Below are 25,085 nucleotides of genomic sequence, written 5' to 3'. Positions count from 1 at the left end.
CTCCCAAATCATGCAGCTAAGAAAATGCAGGACGAAGAGTCAGGGGTGTATTAAAGGGCAGCGACGTTACCTAAGGTAACAGTGGGGTCTTTCGCACCTCCTTCTCTGCTGGGAGCTGGTTGACAGAATGGGCCTCAGCTGCAGAGAGGAAAGGCAGTTCCCAGCCCAGTGGTTCGCAGCCGAAGAGCTATCCCTCCACTGGGATGGTTTTCCATAAGCGACTCCTGGTTGTCTAAATGGGCAGGAGCAATCCGTATTGGCCGAGATGGCCTGAATGAGGCCTGCGGGGAGGCTGTGGGCACAGGCAGGCACACAGGCACATGTGTAATGGAACTGACTGGCTGTGCCCCTCAAGGGCTGCGTGGTCAGGGAGGGCAGGTGTGACATCACGGTCACCCTGGGAGAAAAGCCAGGTCTGTGAAGTCATGGGGTTCTGGGGCCTTTCTCATCCTACTTTGTGCAGTTTTGGGGCCTTGTTTACCTGCAAAGAGGGAGTGATGGAAGACCAGGCAAAGGGAAGTGGTATGGAGGGGGGCTGGGATCTAGCCCATTACACTCCAATAAGCACCCACCACTCCCCAGAACCCGATAATGGTGATGCATGAGCAAAGCAGCCTTTGGAGAACAAGCGACTTGCACTCACAAGCTTCACACCTGCATTTGAGGTGGGTTTTGGAGACTCCACACTTTGAGCCCCTGTTGGGTGGTAAAAGCGCTGTTCCCTGGTCTCACCATCTGGACAAGGGGCCACTTTCTCTCCTCTTTGTGCACACCTGCCGGGCCTGTTGCACAGCTGTGAAGCAGGTCTTGGGCTGGATCCCATGGGAGAGCAGACTTGGACGTGAAATGCAAAATAAAGGGCTTGTGAGTCCACAGAGGATGTACTTAAGGATCTTTTGTTTATTTGTTTTCTTAAGCTATTTTTAAAGCCAAGTCTTTTTTTTTTTGGCTGCACTGGGCCTTCGTTGCGGCTCACGGGCTTCTCTTGTTGTGGCTCTTGAGCTTAGTTGTCTCAGGGCATGTGGGATCTTAGTTCCTTGATCAAGGATCGAACTGTCATCCCCTGCACTGGAAGGCTGATTCTTAACCACTGGACCACCAGGCAAGTCCCAAAGGTCTCTTAAATCTAAATCCTTAGCTAGTACTTGCTACCTGCAAGGCTCTATGCACTTTACAAATCTTAAATCATTTAATTCTCTTTCAAATCCTATGAGGTCGGTATTATCATTATTCTGATTTTCTAGGAGAGGAAACTCAGGCAGAGAGGCTGAACAACCTGGCTGAGTTCATACCACTAGGACACCGCAGAGCTGGGATTTGAATCCAGGCCACCTGGCTCCACAGTGTGTCCAGAGATCAAAGTCTCATGCAACATGAAACTGGCTGAGTCAACGACAGCTGCAATCCCATCATGAGCTGCAGAGTGAGGAAGGCTCTCGTAAGAAAGATTGTGGTTACCTTTTACAGGACCACCTCAGAATCACACAGAGCCTTGAAATGGAGGCTGGCTGGCTCTGGGCATTTGCCCAAGTGCCCACAAGTAAACCTGGGACAGCCAGACAATACTCAGGCTGTCCTTCACTGGGCATGTCTCATGCTCTTAAATCAGGACTAAGCTCCGTGGGATTTCTAAGCTAAACCAGGCATGAAGGGGCTGCTGTATCCTGCTGGGTTCGGGGGATCTGCCCTAGCCTGGCCTTACCTCCTGGTGGAGATCCAGTCCCAATGTTGGCCCCATATTTGGACCACATTCTGATCCCATTAGTGAAAAATCTGAGTCATGATAGATAACAACCAATGGTGGAGGAAGGCCTCAGGTAACACCAGTTCTAGGAGCATTCTCTGTTAAGAGAATCTGTATATCAAGACGCCTCAATATAATAACATAACACCTTTATTGTACATATGAAACTGACTGAAAACCACAGTGTGTGTACACTAGCTAGACTCTGAACTTCTCAAGGGATCAGGACTGAGTGATTCCCAAGTAGCCCAGTGCCTTGCGCATAGCAGGCATCCAGACAGACATGTTAGACCTTCTCAGATTTTAAGGTATAATTTGTCTGGACACTTTGGGAATTTTGATAAAACATCCCTTAACCCTGAAAGTTAAAATATGGTGACCAACAGGCATCAGATGAAAGGAACCCTCAAGGAGCAAAACATAAGGCCTTTGGATGACAGTCACAGACCTGCCCAGAGCTGTCATTATACAGAGTCAGAGAGAGGACCCAGGGAGTGTCTATCCATCAAAAAACATTTGCCAATGGCCCTGGGCTAGGTGCTCTGAAACTCCTTGAGGAATCTTCTAGTCTCTAACCCTTACTGCCAGCAGGATATCGTCAGAACACCCCAAAGACACACCCCTCTTTCCCCAAGGTCTCAAAACTCCACCCCAGGAAGTTCTTCCAGCTGTCTAGCTTGAACTACTCCAGACAGAATTTAAACCAGACCAACAGCCTAGGAGTATATCATAGAGTTAAATGGATCTAATAAGTCACACTTGTAAAGATTTAATCGAAGGACAATTTCTGATGTATCTTGAAAAGTTGGAATGACCTGTCCAGGAATGCTCCACATGCTCACAAGACACCATCATTGACTGGGGGCCTCCCCAGGCCCCTCCTACATTGACATTTGGTGACAGGATGCTTGCCTGGGCTCTTTACTCCTTGTCCCTTGGGGTAACAAGTGATCTGTTGTCACCCATTTAACTAAGCAATCTGTGAACCCCTCAGCTTTCCCTGCAAGCCTGGTGAACCCAGGCCAGGCACCAAGCTTCCTCCAGGGCAAGCTGTCCCAGTGGGGTTATTTTTTTGTTTGTTTGTCTTGTTTTTTAATGAAAATTTTGTGTTTTTTAAAAAATTTATTTGTATTTATTTATCTGTGCCGGGTCTTAATTATGGAATGCAGGATCTTCTAGTTGCAGCGTGTGGGATCTAGTTCCCCAACCAAGGATCAAACCCGGGCCCCCTGAATTGGGAGCACAGAGACTTAGCTGCTGGACCAGCAGGGAGTCCCTGAGGGGGTGGTTAAGGCAAAGAGGGGCTGCAGCATGTGTGGGCCCTGAGGTGCTCTGACCTCCTGTGATCTTATAGGACTCGCCCTCAAGATGGCTGCCAGATCATGGGATCTGGGTTCCAGGAATCGGAATTTTCTGCAAGGGATTTTGACTGCCCATTCCAGAAAACTTCCCCCGGGCTGCTCTGTTATCAGCCCTCACCATTGAGGAACACTCCAAATTTCTGTCCAGATCTACATGGAGAAGTGCATAAAGATTTTCATCCCAGTTTTTTTCATGATAAACCCTACTATAAGGACAATTGAAGGGAATTGATCCCTAAACTTTCATTTAAAAATCTGGGGAGGGAAGGAAGGGGTAAAAAAATCTCTGCAATCAGATGTTTCTCACATTCATTTTTATTCCTGATTAACCATTAATGGCTTGCTCATTATGCTGTATAACAATTATGCAAAGATGCATACATTTACCACATGCTGGCCTTTCTGATGTTCATTATGACTTTAATTATTATTAAGTACCCATGGTGTGCCAGGTGCTAACCGCCAGACGAGGGGCAGAACAGGATGAAGGTTCCTTGTCGCCAGTCAGCTGTTAACAGAACCGCTCAGCTTTGCCGCTAGCATTCCTGGAGAGCCACCCCTGCCATTTAGGCAACTTCAGATGTATCCTCCGTGAGTTAGTGGGAGACTGAGGAGGGCATGTCTGCGGGAATCCAGGCACTGGGCAGCCACCCCTTACTTTGCCAGAGCGCTCAAATCTGGTGTCCCTGTGGGACAGGGGAGGGTCGGGGGCCAGAGCTGAGCCCCCGAAAGTAGGCAGGATGACGGAGCCGCCAGGCACGCAAGGAAGTCCACCCCTGGGGAGAGGAGGCCCCTCAGGGCGGCAAGGCTCCAGCAGAGGGTCCTCCGGGCTGTGCTGCTGAGAGTAGCCCCTGAGAGCTAAGGGACCATCTGGGAAGATTACCTAGCTGCTCTGAGCCTCAGTTTCCCCAGGTGAAAAAATGGAGGTAGAATCTGCAAATTCAATAGGCGACAGTGATGAAATGAGATGAAGCAGGAAGACACCAGCCATCACTCTTCTGTTGCCCTTGTCACTAACAGCTCTGGCCCGGCAGCTGGTCAACAGCTTCAAGTGCCAGATGGGCGGCAGGGGAGCAGAGGGCTAGGGGAAAAAGCCAAATCCATCCTCCCACATTAAATAAATAAATAAACCCAAGGCCTAGGATCTGCACAAAGCCAGAGTGCTGCCCAGTGTGTTACCCGTGTGCACAGGGGCCAGGATCACATTCCTGGCACCTGTGTACTCTGCCTGCGGCTCATGTGAAAGGTTCTCCTGTCTCCGGCAGCCAGGTGCGCAGGCCAGCCCACGGAGACCTAGTAACACAGGCATGTGTCTGAAATGGAGCTTAGTGGCTTTGAGCTGCTGGGCCCATCCTGAGCCCCTTTAAATGCTTTGGAACTTTAAGGCCCACCTGCCTCCAGCTGAGCCTAGCAGTGGGAGATGTGGGGGAAAGAAACACGAACCAGGCAGAGGAACGAGAGCCAGCTCTAGTGACAAACCCACTGTTTCCCACAAGATTGACTGTGGTCCAGTCATGGGAACTAAGCGTGAGCAGAGCCCTACCTGCTACAGGAAGCGGCAGGTGAGGGGCCAGGATGAGGGCTCTGTCCTTGGCTGGGATGAGGATTCCCTGGGAGGAGGGCATCCTTTCCTTCCTCCAGTTCTGTGAGTCCTGGCATGCTGGATGTAAGAGGGCACACAGTCTCCCCAGGAAGAAACATCTCCGGGGAGGCACCCCATGGGCAGGTGGAGGGAGGTATATAGCCCAGCGGGAGTGTAGAGAGTGAGAGGCAGGGCTTGAGTGGCGAGTGTCACGGGCAGGTGGAGAGAGCAGCAAAGACATGACATGGGAAGGGTGGAAAGTGGAGTTGATGAGATGAAGCTTTTCAAAATGTTATTTGTATGTTTGTTTCTTCCTGATGATAAAAGTAACTTATGCTGCTGTCTGAATTTCTGATGAGAATCTATTCATGCATTCACACACAAAAGAAATATGGACCTACTGAATTGAAGGGGAAAAAAGTGCATAAAGGAGAAAGCGACAGGCTTCTGTACCCCTATTTAGGTCTACAACTACCCTCCAAAAGCTTATCAAAGCTGGGCATGTTTCCAGGTCACTACCTATGGGTCTGGCTTCCCTGGTGGCTCAGTGGTAAAGAATCTGCCTGCTAATGCAGGAGACACAGGTTCAATCTCTGATCCAGGAAGATCCCTTGGAGAAGGAAATGGCAACCCACTCCAGTGTTCTTGCCTGAAAGAGGAGGCATGGACAGAGGAGCCTCATGTGCTACAGTTCATGGGGTCAAAAAGAGTCGGACACAACTTAGAAACTGAATAATAACCACCTACGGGTCTCCCATGTGACTGGTTAGCATGCTGGGTATTCAGCAGTGCGGCTAAAGGCCACTCACTCACTGTGCTCTGTGCTCCACAGACATCACTGCCTCTCCTTACAGCAGCCTGGCAAGAGAGGTGCTACTACTCACGATTTTCAGATGAGGAACCAGGCTCAGAGAGGCTGGACTACTTACCCAAGGTCACACAGGTAGCAGGGAATGGCCAAAAGTCAACCCCTGTCAGCCCTCCTCCAAGGCTTGGGCTCTTCCTATCATATTTCCTTCACAAACAGGAATGGTACGGAAAGCTGGGTAAACGGCATCTCATGTCCATTTCTTTCTTTTTTTTTTAAAGCATATTTCATTCTATTTTTAATGGAATAAATTGGTATGAAAAGGTAGGAAAACCAACTACATTTATGGTTTTAAAGTGAAAGTGAAGTCGCTCAGTCGTGCCCAACTCTTTGCGACCCCATGGATAGTAGCCTGCACCAAGCTCCTCCGCCCATGGGATTTTCAAGGCAAGAGTACTGGAGTGGGTTGCCATTTCCTTCTCCATCATGTCCATTTCTTAAGTAAGCCATAGTAATGACATAACATTAAAACAACATCTGGGGAGAACTGAACTGCCAAGTACAGGCCAGGTAAGTGCAGGAAGAGAGGACCACTGAGGAGCCTCCTTAGCTTTTGCACCAACAGTGAGATGGGCTGATTTTGGAAAGGAAGATGGGCTCCAGGAGACAGTAAAGGGAACAAATGACCAAAAGGGGTAGAAAAAGCAAGGGCTCTGGAATCAGACCACCCAGGGTCTCCTGCGGCTCACCCCATGGGTGGGCCGAATGACCGGGCAGTTCTGCCCTTCTTTCCCATTACAGAGCATCCATTATTGGGAACTGCTTCATTTCCGTGGGCAAGGAAAACCTCATCAACCTAACTAATATTTTCCAACAACAAATGTTGCTTCTGTTACTTCAGCAGCAGGGGCTGTTTCACTTGGGATACCCATGCGTCTTCCAAGAATGGTAGACATTCTCTAGGAAAATTAGCATTTAAAAATTTATTTATTTATTTATTTTTGGCTGCGCTGGGTCTTTTTTTTTTAATTTATTTTAATTGGAGTCTAATTACTTTACAATATTGTGGCAGTTTTTGCCACACATTAACATGAATCAGCCACGGGTGTACATGTGTCCCCCTATCCCAAACCCCACTCCTACTTCCCTCCCCATCCCATTCCTCTGGGTCGTCCCAGTGCACCAGCTTTGAGTGCCCTGTTTCATGCATCGAACTTGGACTGGTCATCTATTTCACATGTGGTCATATACATGTTTCAATACATGTTTCTCAAATCATCCTACTGTTCTACCACAGAGTCCATAAGTCTTTTTTTTTTTAATATCTGTGCCTCTTTTGCTGTCTTGCACATAGGGTATTTGTTACCATCTTTCTAAACTCCAGATATATGTGTTAATATACTGTATTGGTGTTTTTCTGACTTACTTCACTCTGTATAATAGGTTCCAGTTTCATCCACCTCATTAGGACTGACTCAAATGCATTCTTTTTAATAGCTGAGTAATATTCCATTGTATATATGTACCACAACTTTCTTGTCCATGCCTCTGCCAATGGACATCTAGGTTGCTTGCATGTCCTAGCTATTGTAAGCAGTGCTGCGATGAACACTGGGGTACACGTGTCTCTTTCAATTCTGGTTTCCTCGGTGTGTTTGCCCAGCAGTGGGATTGCTGGGTTGTATGGAAGTTCTATTTCCAGTTTTTTAAGGAATCTCCACACTGTTCTCCATAGTGGCTGTACTAGTCTGCATTCCCGCCAACAGTGTGAGAGGGCTCCCTTTTCTCCACACCCTCTCCTGCGCTGGGTCTTTGTTATTGCCTACAGGAGTTCTCTAACTGTGGCGAGTGGGGGCTACTCTTCGCTGCAGTGCTCGGACTTCTCACTGTGGTGGCTTCTCTTGTTGCGGAGCACAGGTTCTAGGGCCACGGGCTTCTGGAGTTGCAGAATGTGGGCTGAGTAGTTGTGGCCCATGGACTTAGCTGCTCTGAGGCATGTGGAATCTTCCCGGATCAAGGATCGACCTGTGTCCCCTGCATTATCAGGTGGATTCCTAGCTACTGTGCCACCAGAGAAGTCCAGAATGTCTCTTTAAGTCGGATATATGCTTGCCATTTCGAAAGGAATGGAGACGGTTCAGTCTGGCCACTCTAGTAAAAGGACAGAACCTTGACTCAGAGCCAGTCCTCCAGAGGTTATCTCTTTACTGTTGTTTTTGTTTTATTTTTCTCCTTGAAGGCAAGTCCCAGTCACTAGGCATAATCCACTCTAGCTGCTGCTCTTGCTCTTCTGAGGGGTGACTACCTGGCCTTAAGGTTGGTTAGTCAACACAGGCTCATGTAACCCTTTAAAGCTCACACTCACTGTGGAGTGAAATGGTTCATTAAAATCATTGAAATACCACCTTCCCTGATGGTCCAGTAGTTAAGACTCCAGAGCTCCCCCTGCAGGGGGCAAGGGTTCAATCCCTTGTCAGGGTACTAAGATCTGGCATGCTGCATGGCATGACCAAAGAAAAGTCAGTGACACAAGGGATCCTCAGGAGGAGAGCAGCAGGAGACTGCAGGAGAAGAGGTCTTCACACCATGGAAGAAAGTGGGAATGTTCCGGAAAGCTGCTGCCAGAGGGACGCAGCTGTAAACCAGACTGTGTGTCCTAGAGACTGGCCTCCACCGTCTGAGAGGCTCCTCCTTCACTTGGGATCTCAAATACTGTTGCTTCCCTCTCAGGCCTCCATCATGGGTCTGCCCTGCAGGCCAGTTGCATCTGAGGGTCCTTCTCTGGCCACCGCAGCCCCAGGAGGGAGGCAAGATGGGGCCCAGGAGGAGAAGGGGGATGGGGCAAGAGTAAGAAAGAGACCTGGGCTAGTCCAGCTTCGCCATGAACTCACTGTGTGACTCTGGGGAGGTCACGTCACATCTCTGGGCTGTTACCTCAATTTCTCAAGTGGCTCTGGTGTCTGTTAAAATGCCAGAGTTGTGGTCCTCAACACCTTGTGCTGGAGTCTCTGCGGGTTTTTCTCAGTATAACCACAGAAAGTGGGGAGGTGTGGGGAAAGGGAGGTCCCCACAGGAGAAGGAACAGCTGAAGGGAAGGTGGTGACCCGCTCTCAGAACGTCACCTGCTTGGAGGCTGCTCCCACCCCTTTTACCGTCCTCTTCTAGCCCCTTCTTTCTCCTCCCTCCCAGCCCCCTCATCAGGTCATGAGCAGCCTTCACAGCAAGCTGGGATGACTCTGTCGGGAAGGCAGAGGAGGAGTTTGGGTGGTGGGTGGGAGGGGGAGCCCGGTGGGCTATGGGGGTTCTTCCACCTCTGTGGTTCTGGGAGGTCCGGGTTCCCCAGGCCAGGCAGAGTGACCCTTCACTAACCAACAGTAGAGATGCTCGGGCCTTGGGGTCAGGAGATCAACATTCTAGCCGCGGCAGCGCCACGGACCGCTTCTCTGAAGAGAACCATAGGACAACATGCTAATTAAAACTGAAAGGAGGCCCTCAGAGGATTGACTGGACTGCAGTTCTTGTCTGAAGGAGACCAGCCATGCCTTTGGCTTCCCTGGGTGTGGGAGGTGTTCCAAAGGAGCAGGGTCTTGGGCTGAGCTTTGCATCCTTCAGGGAGTGAGGGGGGATTCTGGAGGAACTCCGGGAACTGCACCACAGAAGTCACTCCGGAAGAGACCGGCCCCTGCCTGGAACCCCTCACCCCGTCTCCTCGACTGAGGTTCCGTTTCTTCCTTTCCCCAACAGGAAGTGCCACCCAGCCTGCAGTGGCTGGGAGGATGAAATGACATCATTTCTGTCTAAAGCACAAAGAGAAAAAATAGCACTGAGGTTGCTTTTGATATAAAAGGATGGGGGACTGACATTTTGAAGTAGCCTATCACATAGCCAGGCCTCAGGGAACTTGTTCTCAGGGGTCTCACTTGGAACACAGGCCACCAAGCACTCTGGGGACCTCACAGGGCTACTCTGCATTGTCAGGAACCACAAGGATTAGACACTTTCATAACACGGGAGCCCACCTCCCCTCGTCTTCCTCTACTTTCAAGGGAACATTCTAGAAGGTGCTCTCTGTGTTCCATTACACACTTTATATACACTTCATGCGGGTGCACACACACACACACACAAACTGTGCTCCTGCTAAGTCCTGCTCCTTCAGCATATCTGGAAGGCTCTTCACACACACACACACACACACACACACACACACACACACAACACACACACTGCTTCTGCTAAGTCCTACTTGGTTTAGCTCATCTGGAAGGCTCCCCTGTATGATGCATGCAGTGCCCAGGCTGGCAGGCCGGCTAACAGAGTTTCTGCCCTTCTGGGAAATGAGGGTGAGGCCAGATCAGAGCTTCTCCACCAGGGGGTGTCATGCATCACCTGGGGAGGCTCTGAAAGAACCTTCCTATGGATGAGCTTACCCTTTTGAAGTGAGCTGGGGCCTGAGCATATATATAAATTGATCTTTCTTTTCTTTTTTTTTTTGGCTGCAACACAGCTCCAAGTGGGATCTTACTGGCCCGTTCAGGAATTGAATCTGCGTCCCCTGAATTGGAAGCTCTAGAGTCTTAACCACTGGATTGCCAGAGAAGTCCCCATAAATTTATCTTTTTTAAAAAAGGTAATGTGTACACAAGATAAAAGACAATAGAGTGAAAATGATGTCTCCTGCCTCCACCCATAGCTTCTCCCCCCAGAGGCTTCCATCAAAGCCTGATTTTCACCTTTCCTCCCAGTCAGGTTCCATGTAGGTGATTCATTCACCCTCCCACCTTATACACAAACAGTAACACACAATGCCCGCCTGGCTCCCTGCTTAACAAGGTGTCTGAGGGAGTAGCCAGAGCCACACCTCTGGACCTAGTGCATTTCTCCAGGGACCACGGCTTATTTAACCAGTTGCATCCTGACTATTTTCAGACTTTTGCATAACAGATAATTCCCCAATGAACCCCCACATATAAGTTTTTGCTTGTATAGAATGACTAGATTCTCAGAAGGAGTGATGCTCTGCCAAAGAACATCTGATCAACGGTCACACTTCTCTCCAGAAGGGATGATTTTCCAACCTCTCTGGATCATGGCCACCTCATCCATGTAATAGTGGCATCTCACTATGGATTATCAGCAGTCCTTTAATTATGGACCAGGTCAAGCATCTTTTTCGTGTTTGTGGCTCAGACGGTAAAGAATCTGCCTGCAATGCAGAACTGGGTTCGATCCCTGGGTTCGGGAAGATCCCCTGGAGAAGGGAATAGCAACCCATTTTAGCATTCTTGCCTGGAGAATCCCAAGGACAGAGGATCCTGGTGAGCTATAGTCCATGGGGTCGAAAAAGAGTCAGATATGACTGAGAGACTAATACCCTCTACATCCCACCCACTTTTTTTTTTTTTTCTCCTGTAAACCATATATTTTTTTCTTTTCCTGGGCACGGATATTTTGGTAAAGCATCTGGGGCAATTCTGAGGTATCCTAGGACCCCCTGCCTATTCTGGATGACCTAAGGCTCCTTGAAGCTCTAACACTATGGATTCTCGGAGCATCATTAAAAGCCTGGGGATCCAGGGACTGTCCAGGTTTCAGAGAGCCTGCCAGTAAGCTGGAGAAGCCCAGCTGTGAGCCTGAGCCCGAGTCTGAATACTGATGTCCAAGCCTGGTTGGGGCAACCCTCTCTGCATGGGAGAACGGGCCAGCGTGTCTTTAGCTCATGTTAGGGTGTGAGGGCACAGGACATGATGGAGACATTTTGCATCTACTTCCATTGAGAGTTCTTTCTGGGAACCCAGAGCCAGCTTGTTCCTGCAACATCCACCCGCTTCCCTCCATTTCAGGTCTGTCTGTGAAGTCCTCTCTTTCAGCAACTGGGATTTACCCAGCTGTTCTGCTTGGCGCCGCCCCCCACCCACCCAACAATGAAAGGGTGCAAGATTCCCAGGGGTGGCTCAAGTGTCAGTAGCACATTGCAGCATCACTCGAGCTCTGCTAATGGCCATGTGTCATGTGATGTAGCTGGAATGGTTTGTAACTTAGCCTAGATGCACCGGATTAATGGCTAACTCCTCCACCCTTAAACACAGAGCTTCTGTTTTATAGGAAGTGCTCAAATGACTGTTGAAAAAATAAATCATTAACACCTGTCTAATGGCTCCCCCCTCTTTTGTCCAGAGGGTAGTTAGTAAAAGTTCAAATTGGTTCAGTTGAACTGTGCTTACAAAGACTCCAAGCATAAGGAGGTCCACTTCCTGACAGCCTCAACCAGCTTTCTTGCAAATTCAAAAGCCCCTTTCTTTGGTCCTGGGAGTGAGGATTGCCACGTAAAATATAGGATGCCTAGTTAAATTTGAATTTCAGATAAACAACAAATAATCTTTTTTAAGTATGTCCCAAATCTTGCATGGGACATACTTAATTGTATTGGTTTCCAATACAATGTGGCTTCTGTAACCAATGACCACAAACCTTAAAACAACAAGTATTCATTCATTGGTTTGGATGCCAGAAGTCCAAACTCAGTATCACTGGGCTGAAAGCAAGGGGTTGGCAGGGCCTGTTCCCTCTAGGAGAAAATCCCTTGCTTGTTTCTTGTAGCTGCTGGTGGCTGCAGGCATCCATAACACCCGCATCTCTGCCTCCATCATTACATCATCTTCTCTTCCACGTTTTTAATCTCTCTCTGCCTGGCTCTTATAAAACACATGCGATTGCATTTAGGACCCAGATGATATAGGACAATCTCATTGCAAGATCCTTAATTTAATCACATAGGCAAAGATCCTTTTCCCAAACAAGGTCATATTCACAAGGTTCTGCAGACTAGGATCTGATATCTCCTGGAGGAGGAGCATTATGTAGCCTAGTACACTTATATTTTTAAAAAATGGTTGTTTATCTGAAATCCAAATTTTACTAAGCATCTTGTGTCTTAATTTGCTAATGCTGACAGCCCTACCTGGGCTGGAGCCTCTGCTCATGAAATGGCAGGAATTTAAGTGGTTTGTCTTGAATGGCTCACTGTCCTTCCTGCTATGCTTGTGGGGTCGTGGCTGGTCATTAATGGTCTTTGTCTCTGAAGTAGGGCTCATGGTTTATGGCAGCTTTCTGGTTTCCAAGAGGATCCAACAGCTTAAGCTTCCCAGGTGGCGCTAGTGGTAAAGAACCTGCCTGCCAATGCAGGAGATGTAAGAGACTTGGGATCGATCCCTGGGTGGAGAAGATCCTCTGGAGAAGGAAATGGCACAGAGGATCCTAAGGCTTAGATTAATCTAAAGACTTAACTTTTAAAAAGATTATGGCATAGTACATGTAGTTCCACTTTTAGCACTCAAAACACCAAATGCAGATGTGTACCCCTCCATCCTCCAGAAAGGTAGAGGATGAACAGATACACGAGTTATGTTTCTGTCACATGTTCTGTTCTTTCTGTTCTTAAGTCTTTTCTCTTTGGCTACACTGCTGGCTTGTGGAATCTTAGCTCCTCGACCAGGCATTGAACGCGGGCCTCAGCAGTGAAAGCACCAACTCCCAATCATTGGACAGCCAAGGAATTCCCAGGTCTCGAGTCTTTTTAAAAGAAATCTTAAGTTTTAATCAGTGTTGAATTCACTTATTCATCTATTTATTTATTCACTAAACAGTGACTGAGCATTTACTCTGTGCCTTGTACTGTGCCAGGCCCTGAAGATACAAAGACGAATAAAACATCGCCCGAGAGATGAATGCATTAGGGAACCTGGTGCCCAGGGAAGCCCCTCAAAATGCAATCAGAAAAAGCTGTGGCAATTAAACACAAAATAATGGACCCCAGAAATGCGAAAGCAGAAAATTTTAATGTTTGCTTCGAAACTAGTGGTATAGAAAGAAACCCAAGTAATTTACTAATTATCTTTAAATTCAAGTGACTATTTTTAGAATTTAGTTTTGGGGGAAATAACTTCTATTATAAGATATGTTACTTAGCCAGGGCTGTCTGAACGTGATGGAGCTGTTTCCTCTTTCCATGTTTTTCGGATTCCGGAAACACGAGTGACTGTGAGGCAGATCCTCTGACCCCAGCCCCTCCATCATGGGCTCTGCCTCAGGCTTCACAGACTTGGTGATGTCACCCTTCACCTGTAGCTGCCTCCTGCTCCCCATTAGCTGGTGCAGGAGCACACTGGGGGATAAATTATGCCCATCCCCCAAACGCTTCTTATGATGAACAGGATTTTTTTATAAGAGGAAAAAAGCAATCTGTTCATCTAGTCATGGCAAGACACAAGCCCTCAAACTGAAATTCCAGGTCTCTATCCTATTAAAAAAAGATCAAAACCCTTTTCTGGGGGTGAGGGAAGGATGGATTGAGAGTTTGAGATTAGCAGATGCAAACTATTATATATACAGAATAGACATGTAATGGATATGTACATATATATAATTAATGCATACATAAAAAATATATATAATGCGTATATACAAGGTTCTACTCTATAGCACAGGGAACTATTAATATAACCAATGCATGTGTGCATGCTAAGTTGCTTCAGTCATGTCTCACTCTGTGTGACGCTATGGACAGCAGCCCACCAGGCTCCGCTATCCATGGGATTCTCCAGGCAAGAATACTGGAGTGGGTTGAAATGCTCTCCTCCAGGGGATCTTCCAGATCCAGGGATTAAACATGAGTCTCATGTCTCTTGAAATGGTAGGCAGGTTCTTTACTACTAGTGCCACCTGGGAAGCCCCAATACATCTAATATCCTGTGATAAATCATAACGAAAAAATATGAAAAAGAATGTATATGTATAACTAAACCAATTTGCCTGTACAGCAGAAATTAACACAACATTGTAAATCAACTATATTTCTATAAAATACATTTTTAAAGAACTTTTTCTTTGTCCCTGCTGGGGGAAAAGCAGTGTCTCTTCTTTCCCCTCAATCCACGCACTGGCAGTTGAACTAGCCGGCAGGACCCCTCAGACTCAGTCAGTGAATGAAGAAGTCAGGGTGGGGCTTGATCTTAAGAGAAGCAGCCTGGGGTTGAGTAACAGAAGTCCCGGGTTCAAATCCCTTGTCAGCCCAAACTAGCCATGTGATTTCAGGTGCCACTGCACTTTCCTGCACCCTGCCTGATTATAGTGCTGTGTATCTATTAATTCCATACTCCTAATTTAACCCCTTGGAGAAGGCAATGGCACCCCACTCCAGTGTTCTTGCCTGGAGAATCCCAGGGACGGGGGAGCCTGGTGGGCTGCCGTCTATGGGGTCGCACAGAGTCGGACACGACTGAAGCAACTTAGCAGCGGCAGCAGCAGCAATTTAACCCCTCTCCTCTCTTTTCCCCTTTGGTAAACATAAGTTCGTTTTCTATGTCTGTGAGTCTGTTTTTGTTTTATAAATTAGTTGATTTGTGTTATTTTTTTAGATTCCACATATAACTGATATACAATATTTGTCTTTCTCTGCCTGAAAATGAGTCAGATTTTTAACTGGGATTGACCATTCCTAAAGTCATCCAAATCAGAACAATATTAGTGTATCCAGAAAGCCAGGTCAACCCAACGTTCTTTGCAAACACTGGGCCCTTTGGGGTCGGGGTTTGTTCCGCTCGAAGGTGGCTGTTCCAGGGGTCTCGGCAGTGGAGACCCAGTGATGTAGGCTGGTGCCCATTACGTGGCCACAGCCTTTGAGGATGAGGTCCCTGCACCTGAGGATAGAGATATGACCAGCATGCCCTGGGCTGTCCAAGCATTCCTATGCTCCTAGCTTTGCATCCAGGGCCATGTGCAAAGGGGCCACATCCCTCAGCTTCTGCCCAGAACCACGGAACTAACCGGGTCCGAGTCCAGTGCTGAGTACCGCCATGTACTCCATGTTTCAGTCTGCGGTCCTTTTAAGAATTTTCTTTCTTTTTTTTTCAAAAAATATTTTTTATGTTGTTTATTTGTCTTCACCAGGTCGTAGTTGCAGCACACGTGATCTTCCATCTTCATTGCTGCGTTCGAGATCTTTAATTGCAACATGCAAACTCTTAGTTGTGGCATGTGGGATCTAGTTTCCTGACCCTGAATTGAACCTGGGTCCCCTGCATTGGAGTGCAGGGTTTTAGCCACTGGATCACCAGGGAAGTCCCCTTAAGAACTTTCTTGAAGAAACATTTACTACTCACCTTGAAAACAATTTATAGACTGAAATGATCCCTGTCCCTCCCCTGTGGAAAAAAGAAAAACAACAGAACAGAAACTAGGGCGGGATCTCACATATGGTATCTTGGCTTTACAGCTAGTGTTTTTGTTTTAATTTGGGGGAGAAAGTGGGAGGCAAGAACAGAACTGAGAACTGATTCTTGTCATAGGTAGATGGAAGGGTGGCTGTGGGGAATGTATTTCAACATCATCAAAGCGCCTGGTGAGGTTGCAGATGCTAAATAATGTGCTACATGTGACCCCAACCTCATTGGTGTGTGTCCCTCCGTTCTCTGGCCCCCCTCCCTTTTCCTGGTTCTAGAATGTGAGCCACACTGGAGACCTGCGTGTGTGCTCAGTCACTCAGTCGTGTCTGACTCTTTGTGACCCCATGGACTGTAGCCCACCAGACTCCTCTGTCTATGGAATTCTCCAGGCAAGAATACTGGAGTGGGTAGCCATTCCCTTCTCCAGGGGATCTTCCCAACCCCGGGATCAAACCCAGATCTCCCTCATTGCAGGTGGATTTTTTACTGTCTGAGCCACAGTGGAGACCTGGGGGGAAATAAAGTGGATTGCTGACTAAGGGGGATCGGGCAGTACCCCTGGGTGGCCTGGGATATAGGTTTGCCTTCCCCAACCCCACTAGGACCCTTTTTCCTAACAGCAGGGACTTACTTCATCTGCCCAGGGAAACCACCCACATTCAATTAAATTCATCCCTGGGGTCACTGCCTGGGAACCTGAATGTCATTTTCCCTCCTGAGTCTATACCCCAGGGTTCCTCTGGGACCACATTTTCCAGTCTTTTGGTTCCACCTACCCCTCCATGGAAATGGTGAGTATGAACATTTTTCAAGCTGAAAGAAAAATGAGCTTCACTATTTGATAAGTGTGGACCTGCCCACGACACTAAATTTGGGTCTGCCGTCACTGGAGTCATGAAGCAACAGCCCAGTTTAGAGGCTAGCTTTTAGTCTTAAATATTTTCTCTGGGCTCATGTTACATATGACTCGGAGGCTGGAAGGCACAGCTTCTTTGGTCATTAGCACTAAAGACATGTCTGTTGGCGTGGAGAATGGAATCAGAGGCGGAGGGTCAGAGGCTCTGAGGACCTGGAGACAGCAAGACAAGGTTCTGGACTGGGGCACCACCTGGCTGCCTCCCCAGCTCTAAACTCTCTGAACCTTGGTTTGTTCCTCTGCAAAATGAGGATGGTAAGCCCTGCCTCATAGAGGAGTGAAGGTTAAATACAACAATATTTTTAATAAAATCAAAACCACCTGCTCCTACCATTATTATCAGCATCTTTGTATAGCAAAATAATGGACTAACAGTTAAGTTGGCCTGAATGAAGTAAGGCAAAGCAGAAATTTTAGAATATTTCAAAGGAAGTATGACTTTTATTTTCAAGTCTGTAGAACAACTGAACCATGTACTAGGAGGTGGAGAAGGTACTTTAAACAGGTAAAACTCATCTGACAGCAGCCTGTTTGATAGCATCCAGCTGCATGAACCAAGAGTAATTATTTTGAGCTTTGCATGTGCCCAGCTCTGTGACTGGGCAAGACACCCGGGGGAGCAGGAAAGCCACACAAGACACGAGACTCGCCCTCAGAGGGCATATCACCTGTGGAAAGATGAAAGCAGCACAGACAAGAAGGAAAATAATTAAGTCAACCACTGCGGTGCTGAGGACTGCTTAGAAATGAAATGTGTTGATGTCAGGATCTTGTGGAGCGCAGTACCTGGAGGCGGTTTTCGGGGAAGAGTGATCAGGGAAGGTCAGGGTGAGCAGAAGGGAGAGGGGACATTCTCAACAAAGGTACCGTGGGTGAGCTAGGAGCAGAAAGGGCATGATATATGCGAAGGAGCCGAGAGGCAGGCTGGCCCGAGGTGGGGCTGGACCAGTAGGACTAGACAGGGAGCCCAAGTTGTGGCATACGGAGGCAGGCAGGCCGTGAGAGGTGGGGCCTGGCTCAGCAAGGGACAGAAGCGTAATCGTGGACTCATGCTCGGATGGGGGCAGGGCAGACGACAGGGCTGCTCTGGGAAGAGGAGTTTGGCAGTGGCCTGCCAAAGGGATTGGGCGTCAATTTCAGAACTGAACTCGAGAGCAATTCATTATCATTTTCACAATGATCCAGGGGTGAAGTGATAAAGGCAGACGTTTCTTTTAGCACTGGTGCAGATGGATTGGAAAAGGAGAGCAGATCCAAGTGATGTGGAGGAAGAATCTGATGGTTAAGTCTGTTCCAGGATATGGCGGGAAGAAGAGTAAGACTCCATGGTTTGCCATACGGGGACTGGAGGATGGGAGGTTCCAAGGAGCAAAGTGGATGGGACTATGGCATAGTGAGGGCAGCTTTGGGGACAGCAAACAAAGGCAGACGATGTAGGGATACTAAGTATGGTCAAGGCCAGCCACTCATTAGAGAAGCCAGGCTGTTGTCAGGGTAGGGGCAACACACCAGCCTGGAAATATCAATATTTCCCAGTCTATTTGCATGAAGAAAAAAAAAAAAATCCTCCATTCCCAGGGCAAAAGCAAATAGACTGCAGCGCAGCACCAGCTCAATTCAAATTCTAAGTGCAAGTGTTCAATTAATGAGCCTGCACCATGCCTCTTGCCACCAAATAGCCATTAGAATATTATACCATCAAAGTCAACTCCAACCTTTAATTTAATCACTCTTGCCTTAATCGATTCCTGGCAAGTGCTAAACACACTGGCGGGAAGAGGCTGCCCCAGGGCATAATTAGAATATGAGATTCAGCACCAAGTCCCTGTTTGACTAGGAGGAAACTGAAAACCCCCGAGGAAACAGAAAGGCTCCCAGGGAATTAATTTCCTCTGAGGGACACAGCTTGAGCCCAGGAGGCTCCAGCTCCTCTACAAGAAGGGGGCACTGGCAGGGTGGGATATCACTTGAGGTCGTACTAAAGCCACCCCACCCACTGTCCTGTACCTGGCTTTCAGCTTCCCCTGCAAAGAAGGGATAGATGAGACCAGTACAGGCTGGACTGTGGCTGGCTGTCCATGCATTCAGGCTCAGGCCCAGCTGCCTGGCCGCTCACCTCTGGGAAGCAGTCTGTACCTACCTGGTTGGTGCTAAAGGAGAGAGCGAGCGGCAGTGGCTATACCCTGCCAGGCTCAGCCCGAGAGAGACTTCAGATCAGGTGCTGGACTGTGGCTCTCAGGAGGCGCCCTCAGCCCTATCCCTGTAGCACTTGTTTTCCGAAAAGCTCAGAGAAATTCTCCAAGATGGTTGTATTTTAGTTCTGTGATTACTCAGTGAGAAGAAAGGCCACATTATCATCCATTCTCAGAAGGAAGATTGAATAATCCCCATTTATTATTCAGGAATTTTTTTTCCTTTTTACCAAAACTCTTGGCTTGTGGGATATTAATTCCCTGACTCTTAGTTCCCCGACCAGGGACTGAACCCAGACCCTTGGCAGTGAAAGTATGCCAAATCCTAATCATTGGACCACAAGGGAATTCCGGGAACCCTTTTTATTTATTTATTTTGGCTGTGCTGGGTCTTCGTTGCTGAACCAGGGCCTTCTCCAGTCGTGGCTAGCAGGAGCTAGTCTCTTGTTGCGGAGCACAGGCTGTAGGTTGCACAGGCTTGAGTAGTTTCGGCACATGGGCCTAGTTGCTCTGAGGCATGTGTGGTCGATCTTTCCAGACCAGGGATCAAACCTGTGTCTCCTGCGTTGGGAGGGAGATTCCTATCCGCTGCGCCACCGGGGAAGTCCTTTCAGGGACTTGATCCTCCAGGGAATCTTAATTATGGCCACAATTGGTAGATAAACAGGAAGGTTGCAATTACACTCAGGGCTGGGTAAGCCCAAGCAGTGGGTGATAACAGACCACCCCCCCACCCCCCCACCCCCACCAAAATAAAGGATGCCTAACTTTTGGAATTCAGTCTCGCTGGTAGATAAGGAGATGTTTTAAAAAGATTTTGCTTGGCCCAGATTGTCAACTTATAACATGAATCCTGCCAGTTAAAAAAATTTTTTCCCTGCATTTCTCATGAGACATGAAGCCATTGGTTCATAATTATTTATAGCACTTTAGTGACATTGAAAGGGATTTATTTCAATGTATTCCACCTGCATTAATACTCTGCAGGGAACAGAGTGCTGCCACCTCTCCTGGCTGCTAAGAAGGGAGGACCTTCAGACCTAGAGCAGGAAGAAAGGAGCCCAGGGAGAGACCCCCACGGGGCACATCATCCCCACAAGATTAACCCTGGGGAAAATATTAAATAGGTTTAGAGAAGGTTCAGGTGAGTCTGTGAATGATCAGTCCATTATTTAAGGGGATTTGGGGATGTTTTGAGAAATCCTTTGTTTCTAAGCCGGTCTCATGGAGATAGCAGAGGCAGAAGCTGAACTGCTGTGCCGTGGGCTGGGGCCAGCATAGAATTCCTGTTTTTAGCAAATACACAAGGCAGAAAGTGAACAGCAGAAGGGCAGGCGGCTCTTCCAAACAGCTATTCCTGGCGATTCTTGGCAAGTGGCAGCTTTGAAAGGGACAGGTTTCATATGAAGCAAACCATGAAGATTATCTTGCCCCCCAGCACGTTATGTACAACTATTTCAGTTTTATAGACAACTTTTGCTTGACATGTGCGTGCATGTATGTGTTAACTCGCTTTAGTTGTATCTGACTCTTACATTGATTTAAATTCTGACACATTACCAATACCAGCACTGAAAGTTGTACCAGTTTTCAGCAAACCCAGTATAAAACATCCAGACATAAATAAGGTAGTGAATATTCACATTTAAATATAAAACCAAAGAGATTCTATAAACTGTAACCTTTCCTTGGGTGCTTAAGCCTATAGTATTTATTTGGCTCCTTTAATTTTCACAAGTTCCAATTTGTCAATGTTTTCTTTTGTTTATTGTGCTTTTGGTATCATATTTAAGAAGTCATTGACGAATGTAATATTGCGAAGCTTTTATCCTCTGTTTTCTTCTAAGAGTTTTATAGTTTTGTTTTGTTTTTCCAGCCACACTATAAGGCATGAAAAAACTTTCCCAATCAGGGATCAAGCCTATGCCCTCTGCATCAGAAGCACAGAGTCTTAACCACTGGACCACCATGGAAGTCCTCAAGCCTTTAGATTATTAATTATCTGATGAACCTCTTTTTGAAACCATGAGAGAGGGAATGAGGTAAGACAGTAGTTTGGTATCACTGTCCAATCAAGAACAATTGGAAATAAGCATCTTTGAAATGCTTTGTAAATCAATGACAGAACTGGATTTGATCCAAGACAACTCTGTTGACACATAATTTAGAATTCTGGTTCTAATTCAGGGGGAAGGGCTGGCGTTTATCCTGGGGGAGGGGCACAGTTCCATGATTCCATGAATTGGTCCTTTCTGCCACTCCCTTCTTGGCATTATTATACTGGCCGTGGATCACATCACAGGCAGCTGTAGACTCAGGGGTCTTCTGATATCTTTTGTGTCCTGAGGAGGAGGACACAAGGATGAAAGTGCCTCCTGAGGCTTTTTGTAGCAGGCTTAGGCCTCAAGACAATATCACCCACCCTTCCAGGGAAACCAGAAAACTAGGCCATAGGCTGGAAGGAAAACCTGCAGCTGGGACCAGAGATAATTCATGTCCTTCTTTTTGATGCTTGATTTAGCAGTGGAGGTCCATGAATGAAACATCATTATCAACATCTTCAGATTTAATTCAAATGTGCTGATTTAAAAATGCTTTTTAAAATTGCTGGACCTTGATCTAAAACTCCCTCACTAAGAAGAGTTATCATGGTAAAGAAAATTTAAATTTATGTTGAGTTTTATGGGGAGAATTTTGCAACAGTGGGGATGCTATGTGAATGAATTCCAAGTGCCACGCTAGTCCTGGGAGACAGGCAGGAGATGCAGGGAAGACACAAAAGTATCCACAGTAGGCCCTCTCCTGCCAGATACCGTGTAAGAAGCAGAAATGAAGGAGGGTGAATACTTAGGGCTGAGTCTCCAGGGCCTGATGCCCACGACCGGGGCCTCAGCCTACCACAGTCAACCTTCTAGATCCATCGTATTTGTTACAATGGTCACGCCACTTAAGTACGGTGCAAGCTGATTACATCAAGTGTTAAATGAAAGATGAATTCTGAAAATCATTCATTGGCTTTAAGAAAACCAAGTTGAATACTTTGGAGAGATTTCATAAAGGTGAGTAATTTTTAAGCTGTCAAACAGGATGTCAAAGATTGTGGGAAAATATAGTAAAACTCTAGCGAGACTCTACATTCAGATTATACACAGTGTAACCCCTTGTTCCTCTAGCTGGAAGTCCTAGGCAATGCATTACAGGTGCCGCTTAAGCCAAAAAGACAAGGAACTCCAGCTAACTGACCCAAACACCAAGAAGCCTGGACCCTACAGCAAAAGATGGGGAGGGGGAAATGAACAAATATCTGGTTAAGTTAAATGTCTGAAAATATATATGTATCATTTTTTTTATGATTTTCTGATTGAATGACTTTTGAAAAAAATGTATTATGACTTTCATGGATAAAGTGTTAGTTGCTCAGTGTGTCTGACTCTTGGCAACCCCATGGACTGGGCTCCTCTGTCCATGGAATTCTCCAGGCAAGAATACTGGAGTAGGTAGCCACTCCCTTCTCCAGGGGATCTTCCCAACCCAGCGATTGAACCCAGGTCTCCTCCACTGCAGGCAGATTCTTTACCGTCTGAGCTACGATAGGAAGGATTCTTCTATTTATTTATTTGGCCACACTGAAAAGCTTGTGGGATCTTAGTTCCCTGATTGGGGATTGAACATGGTCCCTTAGCAGTGAAAGCATGGAGTCCTAACCACTGCACAGATTTATTAATAATCAGATATATTAATTCATATAGAAGTCTGGCTATTGGATGCTTGGCATTGCCTGGATTCAAAATATGTCAAGTTTGCTTCATTTAACATTTTTCTACTTGACTCTCGGCTGCCACCGTGAATCAGCCTGCTTCCGAGTTTACCCAGTTCAGTACTGCTTCATTATCTCATTTGTAATCTCTCTCCTGAACTGCCTTCCATTAGTTCTGTTGCTTTCTCAGTCTCATCTGTGCTCACTGTTTATGCAATGAGTGAACAGTAAGACATCAGAGTGAAGTGAAAGTCGCTCAGTCATGTCCGACTCTTTGGGACCCCATGGACTATACAGTCCATGGCATTCTCCAGGCCAGAATACTGGAGTGGGCAGCCTTTCCCTTCTCCCTTCCCAACCCAGGGATCAAACCCAGGTCTCCAGCGTTGCAAGTGGATTCCTTACCAGCTGAGCCACAAGGGAAACCCAAGAATACTGGAGTGGGTAACCTATCCCTTCTCCTGCAGATCTTCCTGACCCAGGGATTGAACTGGGGTCTCCATTGGTAAAGTGGATTCTTTTCCAACTGAGCTATCAGGGAAGCCAGTGAACTGCTAAGCCAGCTCACCAGTAGTCCCAGGTTGGTGGGAGAGAGGGCGGCTCAGCTCAGGCTGGTGTGGACAGTATACAGCCTATTCCTGGTGTGCAATGGATTTCAAGAAGGAAGAAGGCAGAAGCAGGGACAACAGATCGTAAATCGCTCTGCTTGCCTATGGCAAGAGTTCTGTGTGTACACTGACACATGGGTCTGTGCGATTTTCCAGGGGGGCTTCACTTCCATTCAAACGACACCACTTGCCTGGTTCCAGATGGGACAGTCTACTTCTATCTTGATCCCCACTCACTGTAACAATATATCTGTTTCAATTGATTCCATCATCAGGGTCAGTAGGAACCTTTGCACATGCATCCAATCATAAGAGTCTACTCAGAGGCTGCTGGCCATAGAGCCATTTAATGAGCAATTATGTGCCAAGCCCTGGGCTAAGCACTATATCACTCCACTTAAACCCCACAGGAACCGGCAAGGTAGGTACTATTGTACCCCAAGTTACAAAGAAGAAAAAAACCTCTCTAAGAGGCTAAACAACCCAGCGTAGGGCTTGCAGTCAGTAGGAAAGGGGGATTTGCACCCAGGAGTTCTGATTCAAGGAGAAGGCAATGGCATCCCACTCCAGTACTCTTGCCTGGACAATCCCATGGACGCAGGAGCCTGGTAGGCTGCAGTCCATGGGGTCGCTAAGAGTCAGACACGACTGAGCCACTTCACTTTCACTCTTCACTTTCATGCATTGGAGAAGGCAATGGCAACCCACTCCAGTGTTCTTGCCTTGAGAATCCCAGGGACAGGGGAGCCTGGTGGGCTGCCGTCTATGGGGTTGCACAGAGTCGGACACGACTGAAGCGACTTAGCAGCAGCAGCAGCAGCAGTTCTGATTCAAGCCCCCATCCTCAACCATTAGGGCAAACTTGCAGCTTCTACGTGCAAGACACTGCTGTGAGCTGGGGAACCTGCCCAGGGAAAACCAGCATCTGCCCTCCAGGTACTCACAAACCTTCCTTGAATAGCTGAGGCACAGAGTGCATTTCTTGGGGATTAAGTCTTAGTTTTCCTGATTAGGGCAGGTGCAAAGCCCATTGAAATCTCAACCAAGCAAAAACAACTTCAGATAATCCACCGGGAGGTCATTCAAGCTGGCGTTTTGTGGAAGCTGATTCCTACCCCTATACTGTGCTTATGCTCAGCCACTCAGTTGTGTCTGACTCTTTTGCGACCCCATCGACAGTAGCCAGCCAGGCTCCTCTGTCCATGGAATTTCCCAGGCAAGAATGCTGGAGTGGGTTGCCATTTCCTACTCCAGGGGATCTTTCTGATCTAGCAATCGAACCCGAGTCTCCTGTGTCTCTGGCATTGGTAGACAGATTCTTTACCACTGCACCATGAAACGTTTCCTAATCAAAGAATCCTCAAAGCTCAAAAACCACCCCGAGCTGGCCTCAAACTGTCTCCTCGCACTCAGGTGGGGGCCATCTATGCAGAGAAGGAACCTGGCAGCAGCGTGGCACCTGAGACAGGGAAAGAAGTCTTGGACAGCAATCTCTTTGGCAAGGGAACAGAAGACAGTCCGGAGTGTGTGGTATGTGTCCAATCACCCACACAGGAGGCTGTGCGAAGCAGCAGGATCGTAGCTGGGTGGAGAGGCAATGAGTCCTGTGGATGGAGGATTCCAGGTCGCCCCTCTACACCACAGTGTGAGAGAATATTTACTGCAGAGCCTGGGCCCCAGGAAGTGAGAGAAGCCCCCAGGCCCACCTTTGCTGAGGGGGACTGAGATTCTTGCCTGAAGTCCTTCCTATGCCCATCCCACTCCTCTCACACCCACAGGCTCAGAGCTGGGTCCCAATGGCAGCTGCTAAAGCTTCAACCTCTCCAAGGTGCAGAACCTAAGATGGGGATCAGATGTCCCTAAAACTTCAGTAACTTGACTTTGACCATAGCTG

At 47.5% G+C, this 25,085-nt stretch overlaps 1 protein-coding gene across 19 annotated transcripts in view; it reads right to left on the bottom strand.

Annotated features, from left to right (window-relative positions):
* MAPT (microtubule associated protein tau) overlaps positions 1 to 25,085 on the bottom strand; it is a 120,637-nt gene that overhangs the window by 87,834 nt on the left and 7,718 nt on the right. For 2 of the 19 annotated variants that reach the window (XM_070773682.1, XM_070773684.1), the window contains exon 1: positions 71 to 331. The exons of the other annotated variants lie outside the window; for them this stretch is intronic. The gene's annotated coding sequence lies outside the window, so the exon portion shown is untranslated. Of the gene's footprint in view, positions 1 to 70; positions 332 to 25,085 lie in introns of those variants that run through there. 19 annotated transcript variants of the gene reach the window in all.

Source organism: Bos indicus, chromosome 19 (assembly GCF_029378745.1).
Source record: "Bos indicus isolate NIAB-ARS_2022 breed Sahiwal x Tharparkar chromosome 19, NIAB-ARS_B.indTharparkar_mat_pri_1.0, whole genome shotgun sequence".
In the NCBI taxonomy this organism is placed as follows: Eukaryota; Metazoa; Chordata; class Mammalia; order Artiodactyla; family Bovidae; genus Bos; species Bos indicus.
Note: the sequence above shows the minus strand (reverse complement) of the source record. Positions and strands in the feature narration are given on the sequence as shown.